Source organism: Felis catus, chromosome X (assembly GCF_018350175.1).
Source record: "Felis catus isolate Fca126 chromosome X, F.catus_Fca126_mat1.0, whole genome shotgun sequence".
NCBI classification, from domain to species: domain Eukaryota; kingdom Metazoa; phylum Chordata; class Mammalia; order Carnivora; family Felidae; genus Felis; species Felis catus.
In genome coordinates this window covers 66,606,155-66,620,594 of record NC_058386.1, presented here as the reverse complement: position 1 = coordinate 66,620,594, position 14,440 = coordinate 66,606,155, and the positions used below count along the sequence as shown (strand labels likewise).

The following is a 14,440-nucleotide window of genomic DNA, read 5'->3' as shown; positions in this document are numbered from 1 at the left end:
TTTCCTTTTATTAATGTGATGTATCAGATTGACTGATTTGCAAATATTGTACCACCCCTGAACTTCAGGAATATATCCCGCTTGATGGTGGGGAATAATTGTTTAATGTACTGTTGGATTCAATTTCTTAGTGTCTTCTTGAGAGCTTTTGTATCCATGGTCATCAGAGATATTGGCCTGTAATTCTCCTTTTTTAGTGGGGTCTTTGTCTAGTTTTGGAATCAAGGTAATGGTGGGTTTGTAGAATGAGTTTGCAAATTTTCTTTCTATTTCCATGTTTTCAGTTTGAGATGAATAGGTATTAACTCTTCTTTAAATTTCTGGTAGAATTCCCCTGGAAAGCCATCTGGCCCTGGACTTTGTTTGTTGGGATATATTTGATTACTGATTCAATTTCTTTGCTTGTTATGTGTCGTTTCAAATTTTCTATTTCTTCCTGTTTCAGTTTTGGTAGTTTGTATATTTCTAGGAATTTGCCCATTTCTTCAAGATTTCCCAGTTTGTTGGCATATAATTTTTTATAATAATCTCTTATAATTGTATTTCTTGGTGTTTTTTGTGATCTCTCCTCTTTTATCCATGATTTTATTTATTTGTGTCCTTTACTTTTCTTTTTGATAAGTCTGGCTAGGGGATTTTCAATTTTATTAATTCGTTCAAAGAACCAGCTCTTAGTTTCATTGATCTGTTCTACTGTTTTGTTTTTGTTGTTGCTATCTCACTTATTTATTTTCTAGTCTTTATTATTTCTCTTCCTCTGATGGCTTCAGGCTTTATTTGCTGTTCCTTTTCTAGTTCCTTTAGATGTAAAGTTAGGTTGTGTTTGAAACTTTTCTTGCTTCTAGAGTAGACCTGTATTACTATGTACTTCCCACTTACAAATTTCTTTGCTGCATCCCACAGGTTCTAGACTGTCATATTCTCATTTTCATTTGCTTTCATGTATTTTTTAAAATTTCTTCTTTAATTTTCTGGTTAACCTATTCATTCTTTGTAAGATGTTCTTTAATCTCCATATATTTGTGTTTTTTTCCAATTTTTTTCTTGTGGTGGACTTCAAGTTTCATAGTGTTGCTGTCTGAAAACATGAATTGTATGATCTTACTCTTTTTGTACTTCTTAAGGCCTGATTTATGACCCAATATATGATCTATTCTGGAGAGGGTTTAATGTGGACTCGAAAAGAATGTGTATTCTGCTGCTTCGGGATGAAATGTTTGGTATATATCTGTTAAGTCCATCTGGTCCAGTGTGTCATTCAAAGCCATTGTTTCCTTGTTGATTTCCTGCTTAGATAATCTGTCCATTGTTGTAAGCGGGCTTTTAATGTTCCCCAGTGTTATTGTATTATCAATGAGTTTCTTTATGTTTGTTATTAATTGATTTATATATTTGGGTTTTTCAAGTTGAGGGCATAAATATTTACAATGATCAGATTTATTGGATAGTCCAGTTAATTATGATATAGTGCCCTTCTCTTGTTACAGCTTTTGTTTTAAAATCTAGTTTTTTCTGATATAAGTATGACTACTCTGGCTTTCTTTTGACATTCATTAACATGATAGATGTTTCTCCATCTTCTCACTTTCAATCTGCAGGTGTCAGTAGGCCTGAGTCTCTTGAAGGCGGCATGGATCTTGTTTTTATTTATTTTTTAGTTTTTTAACGCTTATTCATTTTTGAGGGACAGAGACAGAGCATGAGTGCGGGAGGGTCAGATAGGGAGACAGAATCTGAAGCAGGTTCCAGGCTCTGAGCTATCAGCACAGAGCCTGAAACAGGGCTTGAGCCCATTAACTGTGAGATCATGACCTGAGCTGAAGTCGGAGGCTTAACTGACTGAGCCACCCAGGCACCCTTAGATGGATTTTATTTTTTTATCCACTCTGATACCTTATGTCTTTTGATTGGATTTAGTTTATTTAGATTCAGATTATTGATAGATATAAATTTACTGTCATTGTATTACCTGTAAAGTTGGTGTTTCTGGAGATTTTTCTGTTCCTTTCTAGGCTTTTTAGCTTTGGGCCTTTCACAGTCAAAAATTCCCATTTAATATTTCTTTCATGGCTGGTTTAGTGGTCATGAACTCCTTTAGTTTTTGTTTGTCTGGGAAACTCTTTATTTCTCCTTTTATTCTGAATGGCAGGCTTGCTGGATAAAGTATTCTTGGCTGCATATTTTTTATTATTCAGCACATTGTATATATCATGCCATGCCCTTCTGGCATACCAAGTTTTTCTGGAGAGATCTGCTGTGAACAATATTTGTATCCTCTTGTAGGATGAAAACCTTTTCTCTTTTGATGCTTTCAGGATCTTTCTTTGTGTAATTTTCAACTTTTCCTATGATGTGTCTTGGTGTTGGCTGGCTTTTGTTGATTTTGATGGGAATTCTCTGTGTTTCCTGGATTTGGATGCCTGTTTCCTTCCCCAGACTAGGGATGTTTTCAGCTATAATTTGCTCAAATAATCCTTCTGCCCCCTTTGCCCTCTCTTCTTCCAGGATTCCTATGTTTTGAATGTAATTATGGTTTATGGAATCACTGAGTTCCCTAAGTCTACATTCATGATCCAGTACTGTTCTTTCCCTCTTTTTTAAGCTTATTTTCCATATTTTTATCTTCTATATCTAATTCATTCCTCTGTTACTTCCATCCTTGTCAATACATCAGTCAGTTTTGCATCTCAGTTATAACATTTTTGGGGGGCTGACTAGTCTTTTTTCCTTTATCAGTGCAGAAAGGGACTCCCTATGTCTTCTCTGTTTTTCCCAAGCTGAGCTAGTATCCTTATGATTATTGTTTTAATTCTCATTCAGGAATGTTACTTATATCTGTTTTGATTAGATCTTTGGCTGTGAGCTCTTCCTGTTCTTTCTTTCTCTTCTAGGAAAAATTTGAAAACAGAATTCCTCCATCTTACCTACACCTCTGTCTCCTGTGTGTTTTCCTGTTACACTTGCTGCTCCTGAATGTAATAACTATATTAAATACTGTCCAGTGCATGTCACTTCAGGAAGGTTTTTTCTGTTTTTTTTTCTGTTTTTGTTTTGTTTTGTTTTGTTTTGTTTTGTTTTGGTGTCTACTATGTGTACTCTGGTGTTGTGTTTTGGATGCTATCTCCCTCAGATCCATCCTGTGCAGTTTCCCTTGCCTTCAGTGGGGAGTGTTTGGACCTGGTCCAGTGTTGATGAGTCTTAACCAAGTGTGTTTGGGTCTGCTTGTTAGAAAAGGCTAGATTCTATTTCCCATAGAGCTGTAACTTTGCAGCACTCTATGATAAGGAGAATTGGTGGGTGCAGAAGTTTTGTGCTGGTCTTCTGCTGGGGGGGGGGGGTCGGTGGGCGGCTGCACTTGTTCTCAGGCTGACTTACCTTAGTAAAGATGCATCCGTATGGTGCAGTGGGGTGGGGCTTGGTGTAAGCAGCTCCAGCCTATATTGGTGTTGCTGTGTTGTTAACTGAAGGCTATCCCTGCTGATGGACAGGGGTAAAATGGTGTCAACCCATCCTCTTATACTCAGAGATGGGAGTTTGCACCTGCCATTGTTCAGAAAGCCTTCAAGGAACAGCAAATAATCTCCTTTCTTGTGTCCCAAGCTTCTACCAGAGCCCTGACTTCACCCTGTGTTTGAGCCATCTATCTTCCTGATGGTACATTGCTCCTGTGTTTTATCTCAGACGCATGGCTGGGTTTCAAAACTCCAAATTTTAGGGACCTGATGAGGAACCGCCCATGCTGATCCTCTGGAGGAGGGTTTCACTGCACTGTGGCTGCTGCCAGTTTGTCCCATAAAAGCTATTGTACAACCACATACTGGGTCAGAGTTTATGTTAAAGTGCAACCAAAAGCTGGTTTCTAGGTCAGCTGCCATCAACAGGTGCTCTGCTGCTGTGCTAATTAATGGGACTGCATAATGGCACCCACCATCTCTTTATCCCCTGAGAGGCAGTTCTGCCTCTCCCAAATGCACTCTGAGAACAACTGTCTCTCCTGGTGTGACAGAGATCCTCAGACCATGCTGCCTGCTCCTCAGCCTCTGAGCTCCTTCCCCATAGCAGCATTGCTAAGCCTGACAGGCACAACTTGGGGAATGGCATACACTCTAAAACTTCACATTTTGAGCTCAACTGCTTATAAAAACTTGTGATAATCAGCCCCTCACTTTTCCCAGTCAATAGTTTTGGGGAAGAGTTTTTCTTGTGCAATCCCTTGCATATTCTTTTCACTGTTTCTCTGTCTCTCTCTTCTCTCTGTGATCAGGGCTCCCTCCCCTCCATAGCACCCACAATTCTTTTATTCTCCAAATCAACTCTCCACAGTTCCTGTCTTCCAAGATGTGGCTGTTTTTTCTCCCTCTAGTTGTGCAGTTTGTTCTCTCAGTCTTCAGATTGATTTCTTGGGTGTTTAGAATAATTTGATATTATCTAGCTATGTTTGAGGGACAAGGCAAGTGTAAGGTCCCCCTACTACTCCACCATCTTAACTCCTCTCCCCAAAAGAGATAAAAATTATATGAAAGAAATAAGAAAGAATTGGTAGAAATAAAAAACAGTAACAGAAACAATGAAAGGCTTTGATGACCAAATTACTAGCATGGCCACAGCTGAGGAAAGAATCTCTGAGCTTGAAGATAGGACATAGAAACTTTAAAAACTGAAATACAAAAGAAAAAAGACTGAAAAAAAGGGAACAGAATATCTGTGAAATGGACAGCTTAAAAAGTATATATAGGATTATGAGAATAAAGAAAATAACACAAGATTTTTCTGACCAATAACAAAGAAGAATTAATGTCTCACATTAATCTAAGAGCTCCATGAAGCTCAGAATACACCAAAGAGAATACATACCAAAAATCTACACATAGGCATAGAATATTCAAACTGCAGAAAATCAAAGATAAGGAAAATATCTTGAAGGAAGCCAGAGGACTACAACATCTTACCTATTGAAGAGCAAAAAGAAGAATTACACCTGGCTTTTCAGAAACCACGTACGCAAGAATAAAGGGTATCAAAATGTTTAAAGTGTTGAGAAAGTGAAAAAAACGACCTAAAATCCTGTGTCTTGCTACATTACCCTTAAAAATAAAGGAGAAATACTTCCGCTGACAAACAACTATTGAAAGAATTTTCTGCCAGTAGGTCTATTTAACAAGAAATTTTTAAAAGCAATCTTCAAAAAGAAAGAAAATTATATATGTTAGAAACTCAGGTATTTATGAAGAAAGATCATTGGAGAAGGAATAAAATAAAACTTTTTATTTTTTTCTTATTCTTAATCTAATGGATAACATTTTGCTCAAAATAACAAGAATTAAATTATATATTCTTATTAGTACAATATAAATGTTAAATATATATTCATGTATATTTATTTATATATATTATATATTTATGTTATGTTTATTTTTATTATATATAATATAGTAGTAATATATTAATTTACTACTATTAATTCTATATTATATTAATTTGAATATTTATATATTTATATAGTATACTTATAAATCTAATTAATTATATTTAAAATAGTACAAATACAAATATATAAATATAATTTACATATGTATGTTTACATGTAAGTGAAAATAGTAACAACAATAATACAAAGAATAAAAGGTGTGGCCATGCACTGAAAAGGTTCTCAGACTCCAGACTAAGTGGACGTGCAGGACTGGCTGTGTGAGAAAAGCAGCAGCCGTTGACTGCACATTGCCTTTATTTTATATTTCATTAGATATAAGTATCAAAGTGTATCAAAACATGGAAAGAGAACACAAATGATCTTTATACATTAACCAGACATACATCTGGTGGCTATGTGAAGTCATGAAGGAAGTACAAGCAGTTTCAAGGAGTGTCAGGGAGTCACAGTGGGTTTTGTATTTTAACTGTCCTTGGAGAGATCATGGGGCTCTGTATCTCATGATGCTATCACGTTTGACAGCCTTGAGACCAGAACATTGCTGATGTTTCAGCTATTGCCCCATTCACCCTCCATGACTTACAATACATTCTCTAGAAATAACTCCACAGGAACGAAGGAATTAAGAATATTTTTAAGTAAAAAGAAGGAACAATAATTGATATAAGAAAGAAAAGTAAATGGAATCATATAGAAATTTTTAACTAAAACCACAAAATGCAAAAGAAAGTCAAGAGTGGAAAACAAAAATGAGAACAAGGAAGAAGGGCTATGAATAGAAAATAATATTAAATATGGTAAATTTTACAAAACTATATCAATAATCACTTGAAATATTAACATAATAAATGTACCAATTAAAACATAGAAACTGTCAAAGTGGACTGAAAAGACCAAATATAGATGCCTAAAAACAGAACACGAAAACATGTAAGAAAAAAATTGATAGAACTGCAAGGAGAAATAGAAACCTACTATTACAGTTAAAGACTTTAACATCCCTAAGCAAAATTCCAGCAAGGTCCTTTCTGGAAATCAAAACCGATTCCACAATTAATATATAAAGGCAAAAGACACAGGATAATCAGTACAATATTGAAGGAGAACAAAGATGGAGGAAGGACACTACTTGACTCCAAGATTTAGTATAAAGCTACAGTAATCAAGACATTGTGCATTGGTGAAAGAATAGAAAGATAGATTGAGGGAAAAAATAGACCAGAAATAAATCCACATAAATATAGTCAACCAATCTTTGACAAAAGAACAAAAGCAATACAATGGAGAAAATATGATCGTTCAACAAATGGTGCTGAAACACGTGGACATACACATATAAAATAATAAGGATAATAATAATAGGAGGATGAGAGGAAGACGGCCTAGTAGGAGGACCCTAGGCAAACCTCATTTCATGAACACAAATACATAACTATCAAATCAGTCTAAACACCTCAGAAATTGGCCTGAGAGTGACAGAACAAATTCCACAACTAAGGCAGAAAAGAGGCTACATTGAAGAATGTAAGAAGTATGGACACATGGTTTAGGGAAAAAACAGATCACAGGTGATGTGGAGGAGAAGGAGCCATGGTCCCAGAGAAGGGCAAGAGAGAAAAACACAGGGGAATGCACAAGAACTTTTCCCCAAAGCCATTGGCTCAGAAAATGAGAGGATCTGAATTTTGTCAGTTCTTGCAACCAGTGGGGCTTGATGCCTAGAATTTTAAAAGTTAGTGAGCTGGGCTGGGATAGAGACTGGAGGGCATTGTGCTGCTCCTGGACAGAAAGCAGGAAAACAATGCAGATCAGAGAGCCAGGAAACAGCAATCTGAAGAGTTCCTGAGGCACACAAGGGGTAGAAAATTCACTATGCTTGGAGAGCTCTCTGTGGGGCAACATTCACAGAGATGCCTCTCTGCGAACAAAGGAGCTGATTGGTGCCATTTTTACCACCAGCCCCTTAGCATAAATGCAGAGCCACCTGCAAGAAGCAGAAGAGCACCAACACTTGCTAGGAAGCAATAGCTTCCTAACTTGCTCATACCAAGCCCCACCCCCACTTTGCTCTGGTAGTTCTGCCTTTCTCCGTGAAGCTTGCTTCAGTCTCAGCATAGTGGGCCCCTCCTTGAGAAGACCAGCACAAATCCCTGCCCACACCATGTCTCCTATCTGATAGTTCTTCAGGGCCTCAGTTCTGACAGAGGTAGTGTCAGGTCTCATTTCACAAGCAGACAAGAACACACCTAGTAAAAACTCACCACATTCAGGCCACAGACAAAAGGCAGCCCATTGAAGGCAAAGAGAGCCTCTGCAGATGACCTGCCTGAAGGATACAGCAGCAACAATACCATATCAGAGTGTACACTGAACACACAAGACACTGCTTGAAGTGCCAGGCCCTGGGTACTATATAACCTCTTCTTCATAAAAACATTTAAGAGCAGGACACATAAATGGATTTTCTAACACAGAAAAGAGGGTATGTACTTAGACAAAATACAAAGACAGAGGAATTAATTCCAAATGAAAGAACAATATAAGGCCACATCCAGAGATCTAAGTAAAACAGATATAAATAATATGCCTGATGGAGAATTTAAAGCAACAATCATAAGGGTACTCACTGGGCTCGAGAAAGGAATAGAAGATATCAGTGAGATCCTTACCACAGAGATAAAATATTTTAAAAAGAATCAATCAATGGTGAAGAATGCAATGAATGAGATTGGAAACAGGCTTAATGCAAGGAACAACAGGCTGGAAGAAGCAGAGAAATGAATTAGTGATATACAAGACAAAATAATGAGAAATAATGGAGCTGAATAGAAGAGAAAAAGAAAAATTATGGAACATGAAAATGGACTTAGGGAGCACAGTGGTTCCATCAAATGTAATAGCATCTGTATTATAGGAGTCCCAGAAGAAGAAGATCAAGAAAAGGGGGCAGAATTTTTTTTTGAAGAAAAAATACCTGAAAGCTTCCCTAATCTGGGGAAGGAAACAGACATCCAGATCCAGGAGGCACAAAAAACTCTCATCAAAAACAATAAAATCAGGTCAAAGTCAAGATATACTACAATAAAATTTGTAAAATATGCTGATAAATAAAAAGATATTAAAAGCACCAAGACAAAAGGAGTCCTTAACTTACAAGGGAAACCCCATAAGGCTAGCTGGAGATTTCTCAACAGAAACTTGGCAAGCTAGAGAAGGGAGTGGCGTGTTATATTCAATGTGCTGAATGGAAAAAAAAATCTGCACCCAAGAATACTCTATCCAACAAGGCTACCATTCACCATAGAAGGAGAGATAAAGAGTTTTCCTGGCAATCAAAAACCAAAGGAGTTTGTGACCCCTAAACCATCCCTTCAAGAAATATTAAAGGGTACTCTGGTGGAAAGGAAAGACCTTTCTGGTGGTTCATTGGTTAAGCATCTCACTCTTGATTTCAGCTCAGGTCATGTTTTCACAGTTCATGAGTTAGAGCCCTATGTTCGATTCTATGCTGGCAACATGAAACTTGCTTGTAATTCTCTCTTCCCTCTCTATGCCCCTCCCCCTGCTCCTCTTTCTCTCTCTCTCAAAATAAATAAACTTTTTAAAAAAGAATGGAGAGTCCAAAAGTGACAGTATAAAAGCAGGAAAAACAATAGTACAAATGAATACTTCTGTAAAAAATCAGTCAAGGAACTCACAAAAAAAGGGTATAAAATATAATAACATATACCTAAAATGTGAAGAGAAGAGGAGAAAATCATGGGTTCAAAATTAATAATCAACTTAATATAGGCTTCTATTTGCAGAATAGTTTATATAGAAACCTGATGGTAACCATTATTCAAAAACCATTAATAAACATCCAAAGAATAAAGGGAGACAAATCCAAATATATCACTAAAGAAAATCTCCAAAACCTGAAAGGGAGAAAGACAAGAAAGGATTACAGAAAATCCCAGAGACAACCAAGTAACATAATAGCAATAAAGACATATCTAGCAATAATTACTGAGAATGTAAATGACTAAATGTTTCAAACAAAAGACATGGTGTGTCAGAGTGGATAAAAAACAAGACCATCTATATCCTGCATACAAGAGACTCGTTTTAGGCCTAAATATACCTGCAAATTGAAAGTGAGTGTATGGGAAAGCATTTATCATGCAAAGGGATGTCAAAAGGAAGCCACAGTAGCGATATTCATATTGGATGACCTAAACATGAAAACAAAGAGTTTAAGAAGACACAGAGTAGGGTGCTATATAATAATAAAGGGATATTTCAAGAAGATTTAACAATTGTAAATATCCATGCCTTCAGCATGGTAACACCCAAGTGTACAAAACAATTAACAAACATAAAGGAATAATCAATAATAATGCGATAACAGTAGAGGACTTTAACACTTCACTTTAATAAATGGGAAGATCATCAGAATAGAAAATTAGCAAGGAAACATTGGCTTTAAATGACTCACTAGACCAGATGGACTTAACAGATACATTCGGAACACTGCACACTAAAACAACAGAATTTACATTCTTTTCAAGTACTCACATAACATGGTTCAGAATGAACCACGTATTATGCCACAAATAGGCCTCAACAAATACAAGAAGGTTGAAGTCATACCAACCAACATTTCCTACCACAACACTGAAACCAGAAGCCAAACACAAGAAAAAAGAACTGAAAAGATCACAACTTGGAGGTCAACTAACATGGTACTACATAATGAATAGGTCAAGAAGGAAATCAAAGAATAAATTTTAACAATACATGGAAACAATTGAAAATGAAAACACAGCAGTCCAAAACTTTTGGGATACAGAAAAGCTAATCCTAAGAAGGAAGTATATAGCAATACAGTTCTACCTCATGAAGCAAGAAAAATTTCAAATAAACAATCTAACCTTGCACCTAGAGAAGCTAGACAAAGAACAATAAACAATGCCTAAGACAAGTGGAAAGAAGTAAATAATGAAAATTAGAGTAGAAATGCATGATACAGAAACTAAAATAAACAAGAGTACAGTTCAATGAAACCAGGAACTGGTTCTTTGAAACTATTAATAAAATTGATAAACCACTAGCCAGACTTACCAAAAAAAAGAGAAAGGATCCAGATAAATAAAATCACAAATATAAGAGGGCAAATAAAAACAAAAATCACAGGAACAGAAAAAAATTATAAGAGACTATTATGAAAAACTATATGCCAGCAAATTGGACAACCTGGAAGAAATGGATAAATTCCTAGTACCGGAAGTCCTAGCCACAGCAATTAGACAACAAAAAGAAATGAAAAGCATCCTCATAGGCAAAGAAGAAGTAAAAATTTCACTAATTGCTGATGACATTGTACTCTATATAGAAAACCCAAAGGACTCTACCAAAAAACTGGTAGAACTGATACACAAATTAATTAAAGTCTCAGGATACAAAATCAAGGTACACTAATCTGCTTCATTTCAATACATCAATAATGAAGCAACAGAAAAAAGAAATTAAAGAATCAGTCCCATTTACAATTATACCCAAGTCGCATACATTACATAGGAGTAAACCTAACCAAAGAGGAGAAGGTCCTGTACTCTGAAAATTAAAAACAGTGATGAAAGAAATTAAAGTGGACAGAAAGAAATACAAAGAAATTCCATTCTTATGAATTGGAAGAACAAATATTGTTAAAGTGTCTATCCTGCCCAAAACAATCTAAACATTTAATGCAATCCCTACCTAAATACTGTATTTTTTGCAAAGCTGAAACAAAAAATCCTAAAATTTGTATGGAACCACAAAAGACCTCGAATAGCAAAAGCAATCCTGAAAGAAAAAAAACTGGAGGCATCACAACTCCAAATTTCAAGCTACAATGGGAAAAAGACAGATACTTCAACAAATGGTGGTGGGAAAACTGGGTGGTGACATGCAGAAGAATGAAACTGGACCACTTTCTTACACCATACACAAGTGTTAATTCAAAAAGGATGACACTAGTGTGAGTCCTGAAACTATCGTATATGTGCTGCTGAAGTGAGCATTTGAGTCCTGAAACTATAAAAGTCCTACAAGAGGACATAGGCAGTAAGTTCTTTGACATTGGCATAGCAAGTTCTTTCTAGATATGTCTCCTGAGGCAAGGGAAACAAAATAAAAAATAAACTATTGGGACTACATGAAAATAAAAAGCTTCTGTACAGCAAAGGAAACAATCAACAAAACTAAAGAGCAGCCTATGGAATTAGAGAAGATAATTGCAAGTGACGTGTTGGATAAAGGGTTAGTATCCAAAATATAAAAAGAACTTATCAAACTCAACACCCAAAAAGACCAGTGTTCCAATTGAAAAATGTGCTGAGGACATAAATACACATTTTTCCAAAGAAGATATACAGATGGCCAGCAGACACTTGAAACAATGCTCGGCATCACTTATCATCAAGAAAATACATATCAAAACAACAATGAGATATCGCCTCACACCTGTCAAAATGACAGAACAGAAGAAACAACAGGTGTTAAAGAGAATGTGGAAAAAGGGGATCCCTCTTAAACTGTTGGTAGGAATATTGTTTCCTCAAAAAGTTAAAAATAGAACTGCTTTGGGGCGCTTGGGTAGCTCAGTCGGTTGAGCATTCAATTTTGGCTCAGGTCATGATCTCATGGTTCATGAGTTCGAGCCCTGCATTGGGCTCTGTGCTGACAGCTCAGAGCCTGGAGGCTGCTTTGGATTCTGTGTCTCCCTCTCTCTCTCTCTGCCCCTCCCTAGCTCATGCACTATCTCTCTCTTTCTCAAAAATAAATAAACACTGAAAAATTAAAAAAAAATAGAACTACCTTACCATATAGTAATTGTACTACTGGGTATTTATGTAAACAAAACAAGAACACTAATTCAAACGGGTGCATGCACCCCATAGCGGCATTATTTACAATAGCCAAGATATGAAAATATTCGAAGTGTCCATCAATCAATTAATGAATGGATAAAGAAGTGGTATGTATGTACACGCAATGGAATACCACTCAGTTATAAAAAAAGAATGAGATGGTGCCATTTACAATGACATGGATTTATCTAGAGTATTATGCTAAGTCAGTTAGAGAAAGACAAATACCATATGATTTCATTCATATGTGTAATTTATGAGATAAAACAAACAAGCAATGTAAATAGGAGAGAGGGGCGCATTTGGCTCACTCAGTTTTAGAGCATGTGACTCTTGATCTTAGGGTTGTAAGTTTGTGCCCCCTGTTGGGTGTATAGTTTACTTAAAACATAAACAAAATCTTAATAGAAAGTGTGTGTGAGAGAGAGAGAGAGAGAGAGAGAGAGAGAAATCAGGAAACAGACTCTTACTTCTAGAGAACATTCTGATGGTTACCAGAGGGGAAAAGTGTGGGGGATGGGTTAATATTTGAAGGGAATTAAGGAGTGCATTTGTCATGAATACGAGGTGATGTATGGAAGTGTTGAATTATCATATTGTACACTCAAACATAATATAATGCTGAATGTTAAATAAGAAGAATTAAAACTAACCTAATATAATGTTGTATGTTAAATAACAAGAATGAAAACAAGCACTTACATTTAAAACAGGAAATATACACTAAACGTTTGGGCAAGTAAACAGTTCATAAGCTGATTAGTATGGATGAACCATCTAAACAGAAGCCAGGATCTGTTATTCAAGGAAATAAATAAATTACTCTGAAGGCAATTCAGAGATTATCAGGACTGCCACTCTTATCACTGGCCCAAAGTATAAGAGAAATGACTTCTGAATCTTAGATTTCTATGTATTGTGAACATTCCAAAACGGTGGAATAAGGACATCCTACAATCTAATCTTCCAAAAAATGAAACAAGAACACTGGGGAAAATTGTCAAAATGAATTTTGTCAGAACTCTTAAAATGACCAAAGGCTTACAGTAATGTGAGGAGTACTAATTCAAGAAATGCAGCTAAATATTGGTAAGAACAATGAGCTTTTTGACAGTTTTATCTTGCTCCATTTTCATACCACTTTTACCAGCTCCACAGTGGCCTTGAAATCCACTAACTTTGAAATTATAATGTCTGTGAAATTAAACAGACTCACAACTGCTAGATAAGTCAAAATGTGTTTGGAACCCAAAAATATCCTATTCCAAGAGAATTATTATTTGGTATCAATAACAGCTCCCAGAGAACATCCTCTCAAAGGGCTTTTCTTTATTTGATCTTACACAGAACTCACACAGTGTTAAAGAGCTTATCCTGGGCATTTATCAAAAAAAGTATCAGTGGCAATGTTAAACATTGGAGGTTTTGGAGGCGGCAATATTAGTTGGGGGCAAAAAGGCTGACAAAGAGCTGAACAGAAAAAGCTTGGAACAGTGTCTCTTCCTTAGAGGACAGTCATGGTGGGTCAAGAGGATCTGGTGCTGGGGGAGATTCACCAGGACAGGGTGGACAATGAGTACATTGAGTTCATCAAGAAAGTCATGGACTTTCTCAACTTGTTTTATATCTGTTGTCCTTCAAGACTTGTAACACTAAATGATAAATTGACAGCCCTCTAATGGAGAATAAAGTACATTGAATCATGGATGAAAAAAGGTGAGACCCTCACCTGGAACTATACCATGTTTCTGCTGGGAAGTTGCTTTACATAGCACTGATCTAAGTGGGAAGTGTCCCAGCAGCCTCAGTTTGATTCCTTATCCTTAAAGAGCAACAAGGCTTACTCTAGTTTTTCTGTTTTTAAAAGCATGGCCTTTGGGTTCAGCCATGTACGTTGGTTTGTGATGTGGGGAGAAGTCCAGAGAAACACTTGGAAACAACATTAGGCATTTTAGTTTTAAGTAACATTTTGTAGAACTATTTGTCAATGTATTTGAGGTTTTCAGAGCCAACAGCCTCTTTGTCAAGGTCCTCAGACTTTTCTTAAGGCTCTCAATGTCTCTGCATTAGTTCTGTAAACTCTTTGTCTCCTCTCCACTTTTGGTAGGGGGGTGGG

General features: G+C 36.4%; 1 pseudogene; it reads left to right on the top strand.

Annotated features, from left to right (window-relative positions):
• Nucleotides 1-13,841: 13,841 nt before the first annotated feature.
• Nucleotides 13,842-14,096, top strand: LOC101092917 (annotated as a pseudogene).
• The last annotated feature ends 344 nt before the right edge of the window (nucleotides 14,097-14,440 follow it).